The sequence below is a fragment of the Eucalyptus grandis genome, chromosome 1 (assembly GCF_016545825.1).
Source record: "Eucalyptus grandis isolate ANBG69807.140 chromosome 1, ASM1654582v1, whole genome shotgun sequence".
NCBI lineage: Eukaryota > Viridiplantae > Streptophyta > Magnoliopsida > Myrtales > Myrtaceae > Eucalyptus > Eucalyptus grandis.
In genome coordinates, this window is record NC_052612.1 from 15104728 (window position 1) to 15112581 (window position 7854).

Below are 7854 nucleotides of genomic sequence, written 5' to 3' on the forward strand. Positions count from 1 at the left end.
ATTATGGTATATTTATACCATACATTCTAAGTACATCTCCTTATACAATAAACGTTCATATCTCTATCCAATACATGTATCATTCGATACATTGAAATTAATGATAAGTACATTCTTGTTTTCCTATAAATAGGAACTTAGTTTTTGTTGTAAACATAATAGTTACTGGAAATAAAATCTTCTCCTCTGACTTTCTACTATCTTTGGTGTTTGTCTATTTTCTCTTCTCAATCTCTTTATTCTTTTTATTACATATTTGCAATGCAATATTTTACAACAAAATTAATTGGGAAATATAAAATTGGGTTATAGAAATATGGAATAACCAGATCTTTCCGTTTCTTACGTTGTCAATGTCTTCCATCAACACCGTTATGGTAACATATTAATGGGCAAGTATCATATAATAAATGCGGATAATAAATCGGGCAATAAATCGTAATTAATTGGGAAATATAAAATTGGGATCATATTGGAAATAATAAAATATAACAGCAGTTTAGTTTATACATGGGACGGAGGTTTCTTCTGATTATTGCAACTCAATGAATAAATAAATAATTGAGATGATGCACCGAGTGAAAACACATTAGCATTCGGCTGAACCCGATGATTACCTTGCCCTATATATACGAACAGACGCTCTCTTCTTAACTCAAACACTGTCCCAAACCAAATAGGCGGGCGTACAGAGAGAGACAGCGAGAGAGAATGGCACCGCTCGATGAAACGTTAAGTGGCCAAGTCCAAGTATGGAAGCTCATGTATGCGTACGTGGACTCAATGGCGCTGAACTGCGCGGTGGAGCTCCGGATACCTGACATCATCCACTCGCTGGGCGGGGGGCCTGTCACCTTGGCTCAAATAGCCTCCCACATCCCCTCCCCATCTGTCAAAACCTGCGTCCTCGGCCGCATCATGACGCCCCTGGTCCGCAAGAACATCTTCTCCGCGCACTACGACGGCAGAGAGACGCTCTACGGCCTCACCCCGTCGTCGAGATGGCTCTTACAAGGGGCTGGGCACCTCAACCTCGCGCCACTGGTACTGCTGGCGGGCCATCAGTATATGGTGTCCCCGTGGCACAGCCTTAGTGACTACATCAAGGACGGGGATCATTCCCGTTAAAGAGGGCTTATGGCTGCGAAATGTGGGACTTGGAGTCCCAGAACCCTGAATTCAGCCGCACGTTCCGTGATGCAATGGCGTGCTCGAACAAGCTCATGATGAAAGCTATCGTGGATGCGTACAAGGATGGGTTCGAGCGCGTGGGATCTCTGGTGGACGTTGGAGGCGGGACGGGCAGTGCCGTAACCGAGATAGTGAGGGCATACCCCGCACATCAAGGGGGATTAACTTCGACCAGCCTCACATTGTTGCTGCCGCGCCAGCGCACGGCAGGGTCAGTCATGTCGGGGAGACATGTTTGAGGCCATTCCAAGTGCTGATGCTGTTTTCATGAAGGTAAGTATACTTGGTGCTTATTCTATGGACTCACATGAATTGAGTGCACTCAGTACTTGCTCCTCTGCTTAGCGATTCATTTGCTAATGTTTGTCATATAGTTTTAAATAAAAAAAATTAGTAAACGATAAGTATTTTCATAAGCACTGAAATCTTCAACTGAATTTTAAAAGCTAGTTTATACTAACAATAAATGGGAAACCCCGGGCATCAATTCCTCATGATCTCTATCACTGCATCTCCTTCGGAAGAATGTCACTCTTGAATATGATTGTTCAACTTCTAATGCACAAACTGCAAATGACAATCGACGCATTGAAGATTCATGATTTAAAAAGTCATGATTGAAATAGTTCATTCTTGATTATAATCAAACATCTATGATGGATGCATTTATGATTTACATGAAGTCGTTGTGTTGGGAATGTGAATCATTGAAGAGAAAAAGATACGGGAATAAGACCCACAAATTCAAAATCCTAAAGGGAAAATCATGAAAATGTACTAGAATAATTTGAGTAACAAAGATAAGTGCGGACTATAAAAAATGACTATTACTATTTCTATTCATTGTTAAGGAATAAAGAGCATGATCACTTGACATGGTTCTCACAAGCAAAGGACCGATACGGCACGCATAAAACATCTACCTCTTTGAAAGCCCATATATATATTCAAATTTTAGAGAGAAATCCTTGATCAACAAAACCTTAAAGAAGTTGTAATGTGTTAAATTATGTAAATCCATTCATTACAATCACATTAGTAAAAAGAAAATGATATATCGATTTTTCAATTAGTTCACCAATGCTAGTTGGTCTTGAGCTTTCAAATCTTATAAAGGATTATCGCTTATTCTTGAGTGAACTTTATCATCCATCTTGAGTAGGTGGGGACCTTGAGATGGGATGTGAGCTAGTCTCTCGAGCAGATAAGGGCTTCAGCCTTTGATGCCATCTAGTACGGGGGCCCGTGCGGAGTCCTCGACACAAAAAAAAAACAAATTATCATCTTGAAAGTGCAATGGCACGATTAATATGGGCAGTAGCACTAACGGAGAGGCGTATTGTTACCATGTACCGACCCCATCTCCGAATCCTGTTTTATGGACCGTTGGATCTACATCACTCAACAATCCAACACCATAAGAAAAATAATAATCCCTTGGCCCCTTCCCTACTATCTCTCCTCTACCTCCGCTTGCGCCACGGTCGCCGTTCCTCACCGCCTTCATCTTTGGCAAGACAAGATATAGAGAGGATTGTGAGAAAAATGAGCGAGAGGGAGAGAGAATAATTGATTGAGCAATTGAAAATTAACAAAGCTCCATTTATTTCGTAGAAAACACGATTTATAAAATATTTTCTTTAAAATGATTACTTTTATTACTCATAAAAATAAATAAACATATATTTTTATCAATCATGAAAATATTTAGACCCGATTGCCAAGTAGGTCCAGGTAAGCTCATGCTGGGTTAAGTTAAGGGATAACAATATTAGCCCTTCTTAAGTCCAAGATTTCAAGTACGTCTTCTAACAAAATAACAAAAGGGAAATTGCCTAGTCAGTCTTGAAACCCCTTATATATATGTCATTTCAATTTTAATTATTTTAATTTTGCCAATCTAATTTCAACTTTTGGGAAAAAATTTCAATAGAGTTGTTCCGATCAATTCGTTCCGAATATTGCCATTCCTTCGTGAAATGATAAGTTCACGCCACGTCGCAAGAACGAACCCTTATCCCCAGCTCGTGCCTTCAACATTCGCTACCCTCACGGCACCTATGAATGGACCGAGTAATTTCGCCAAATCAGAAAATTCCGCGGCAGCAGAGAGGTGACGCCCTTCCGATCACTTCACGAAGACGACAAAACGGATCGCAAAGGATACAGGAACTCGGGGCGATCCTGTCTGATGCGACCGAGAAAGTGCTAATGCGATGAAAGAGTGAAGGACACGAGCGACGGAATGCTCCTAGTCCTGCGTTAAAAGACGACTTAATGAAAAGGGTGGTGGTGGTGGTGGCGGTGGGGTTGCGTTGGCGGCTATCTCAGAGAGCATGTTTCTCTTTAATCAATTGACTCCTGAGAGTCTTGTCCCCCTCCTGACCTCCATTGATGTCTACCCTCCAGTCTTCCTCCACTCCATGCAATCTCTGCAACCATCAGACTCCTTTCTTTTCTGAAACCTCGACAGCCAGGAACTAAAGCCTACAACCTACGACCACCCTTTTCTACTTCTACTTCTCCTTTCCTTTTATCCTCTTTTTCTGCATAAAAAATGGTTTTGATTTATGCGGAAAAGATTAAATCAAATCAATAGCATTTGGTTCGAGAGAAACTTCATGACGTTTTTTTGTATTTGCGGAGGATGAAGAACGGAAATGGGATGACGCGTGGTTTTCGAATTAACGAGAAATGATGATGGCTGATCGACTTTGGTTTTGATTAGTTCTCTAGACAATTGATAATAAAAGAAAACGTCAGTTTTCCGAATTTTCGATGTGTGTTTTCCTTATATGTTCTTATTATGTTGAGAAGGAAAATTGGATTTCAATGGGTTTTCTATTAATATATAGCCGATTATTGAATTTCCAATACCCAAAAGAATCTTATCGAGTTAGAAGTTGGATTTCCTATTTAATTTGCGAATTTTCTAGACAATTGCGTTTAGATGGCAATGTTAGAGCTCTTCTCGCCCTAAGATTAATGAGCACATCGACGGTTTTTTTTTCCTTCACTATTTCATCTCTTTATTGCAATTCATAATTGATCAAAAATAATTTTGGTTTTTTTTATGTGTAAAAGTTATACAAGATTAAAATGGTGTAAGAACTAAATGTACTGAGACATAAAGAATTTTATTTAAAAACAAAATGAAATACCATCTAATATTCATACATGATGGACTAGTTCTTCAAAAGGGATGCAGCCACACGTTAGTTGATGCTTAGCACGTTTATCGCTGAATAATCGAATCGGGTTCCTGACCGAGAACCAGACCAAATACCCCAAGTGGCCAATTCTAGTGTCAAATCGGTCTTATAATGCAACTAGAGATACAAAACCTACGACCTCCGGTTTGTAGTAGACACAAGATCAGTGCACTAACAAGACTTCGCTAGTTGTAAGATAAAAACTCTTTTTGTAATATCAATTATGTGATTTTTACAAAACAAGTAGAATTGGGAATCGGCCTGTAAAATCACTAGTATGGTTCCAGGTTAGTTTCTAGTATAATCGAGAATGGTTCCCTGATTACAATTTTTGAAAATCAAGGCCTATAGGTTAAGATCCAAAATCTAGTCTGAGAAGCAAACTTGCCCTGGAATGATCACCGTCAGTACATCCCTTTAGAATCATTTTTCCTCCATGCTTAAACGGTTTGAGGGCTCTAACAATTTGCCAGAGTTTTGAGGATTTAATGCACTTTCTATTTGCCAGAAGGATTCATTGCATATGAGTCTCCTGATTTAACAATTGTCCCAGACTTAGGGTTGCGTTTCAATACTCTTGTTATCATCTCAAATTACGGGGTGAAAAAGAGATGATTCTCTATAAACTAATCAAGCTAGACCCTGTTGCCTTGTTTTGGAACTTGTCAGTTTGAACTAGAATCTGAACTACATAGGCCGTTAACAGGTTTAGCCACCCATTTTTTTTTTCTTATGGATTGAATGAACAATAATCATTTAGCCATTAAATAAGAAACATTAGCTCCCAATTGACTTTAATTTAGGGGAACAATCGAGTTGACTCACGAAATTACATCTAATCTAGAAAATTAGAGCAGATGCTGCCAATGTAAAGAAACTTTCTCGGGTGACCTTTTCGCATTTGATTTGACAATGGTAATTGCCCAATTTCTCATTGACCATTATTGGTCGCTTATGTATATTTTTCGTATGACTTCCGTTATAATTTTTCATTAAATCCTTATACGAAGTTGAAAAAGTGAAAATGATATAAATGGTCTTGAACTTTGGATCAAAGTGAAATATTGTCCATAAACTTTTAATTTATTTTAATATGATTCAAATTTTAAACCAATGTGCAATATTGTTTCTAGAATTTTTAATTTAGTTCAATGTGGTCCCCGATTTTTGTATATGTCTAATTTATATGAAGATATTCAATGTGGTTCCTAAAGTTGAATAAATGAAACAATAATATTTGGTTATTTTCATGTAATCTACGGACTAGATTGAATGTTTACCAAAGTTCTGAGAATCATACTAAACAAATTAAAAGTTCAAAAACGACATTACACATTGAGTTAAAATTCAATAATTAAACTAGATAAATTAAAATTCAGAGATAATATAAATTTGGTTAAAATTGAAGACCGAACTGCACAAATTAAAATTTAATGACAGGTCAAAATTTAGAACTATTAATGTAATTATTTCTTGAAAAAAAAAGTCCAAGGCAAGATCCGTTGAAAAAGGATCTACCTATTGACTCTAAAACCTAGTCCTTATCCAATAAAAGTAAATAATGGACAAGAGTGCATGTGAGAAAGGTAAGAAAATCAAAAGGCTGAAGTAGTCAACATGCCGACAACTTAATGTCCAGCAAACATTTCGAAAACATCGACTGCACCATCCATCGGACTCGACATCGGACATATCCAAACATCGTGTCAATGCTAATTCTTGTTAGTATCTCAATTAATGAGATTGGCTTTGTATTGAGAAATAGACTTATGTAATTGACTCGGTACACATCAATCTAGTTAGAGTCCCCAAGTTTTTTCTTATAAGTATGAAATTTTTTATGTTTTAGGCCATCATTTAGGGTTATGATTAGCGCCTTATTTTATCCATAAAATTAATTTGGGATACCTTATGGGCTCAAGGCTTACTTAACACAGGCTTTCATGTCATTAAAGATATCGGTGTTTGACCTATCGATAATGCAACATATACATGTGCTGAATCAGATGCACAACTTAAGTTTGACTTCCCTATTATCTAGTGCAAATTATCTTGTAGATTTCATTAACAAGTGCCTTTAGGAATCTGTTAAAAACTATAAATAAATAAAAAAGAATCGTCCTTTTCAATGTACCGTCTCTCAGTTATATGCAATTAATGTGTTGGACACAACAATTTCTTCATATTAAGTGTGGTTATTGAGACCCTAGTCTTATATATGGACCATTCGCATGAATTTTGAATGATGTCTTATGTGATATGTGAGTTGTTACGACATTTAAAGAGTCAAATTTACCTAGTTAAGGCGAGACTCATTCGGTCTTGAAGAAAGGAAAAAAGCATACTCTATCATTGCGTTGGTGACTAAATCGTGTGTTAATAGAATTCAAACATGAAAAATTCGTTGTTTCACCGAATGTAAATCTTTCATTAAACTGCATACACGATCCTATGCCAATTCTTTCCTTGGGATATAGCAATATAAAGTGTTTGTACAATATATGTAGTCGTTATAAATCGTAATTGTGCGGTGAAGTCCTATAACTTATGTTCACCTTACGGCAAAGCTAGCTTTGGGATTGACGTTTTAACATTGGATGCATTATGGATATCGTATAACCGACAAGACGTCTCAAACGAGTGACCTTTCGCCCTGAAGAAAGTCATGCTCGGTTTCTAATTGTCATTGGCTAACACAAATTTATGACTACTAAGGCCATCGGCAAGCCCTCTTAATAGAGTTCAATACACTATCTATTGATGCTTTCAATCGTGCCCTGGTGTACTCCACCGCACAAAATAATTTCACAAATCATACCCCCAAAAGCATCTCTCTCTCCCTCAACCCACAGAGTTTGCCTCCTACGCCGCCGCCGCGTCTACCTCTGTCTCACCTCGGCCACACCTATCAGACTCCATTGCTTGTTACTGAACATCATCGAACCGCCACAGCAACCCCATCATCAGCTCCTCTCTTGCGGAGCATCGAGCCTCAAGAATCCCACCGGAGGCCATCGCCGACCTCGTGGAACGTCGGATCTACGGCCATCGAGAGCGGGCCAAGCCCTAGATCTCGCACGCCCGAGTGAACGACAAGAGTACTAACGAACGAGCGCCACCTTAACGAGTAGAAGCCACGGTATGTGACCAGACTTAGTCCATACTAAAAATAACAAAAAGAGCGAACACCAAAGGGATACGTGAGAAAACTAGAAGTCCTCGGATATGCTCTCTCGCATGGATCTAGATAAATTGCTTTCATACGGATTGCACGGTCAGGATGCTGCCTCCCGCAATACACCAGCAGTCCAGCGCCACGCGTGTCTGGTGTCTCTTGTTCTTATACACGCACCTTCACATTCCTTTTTGCCGTCTCAGTGGAGCCAGACTTTGCTCCTCATGCGGTACAGGGCTAGGCTACACATTCCCCTGTAGAGCAGTTGACCTTCAC

The 7854-nt window shown here is 38.7% G+C and overlaps 1 pseudogene; it reads left to right on the top strand.

Annotated features, from left to right (window-relative positions):
- Positions 1–711: 711 nt before the first annotated feature.
- On the top strand, positions 712–1536 carry LOC120295681 (annotated as a pseudogene).
- The last annotated feature ends 6318 nt before the right edge of the window (positions 1537–7854 follow it).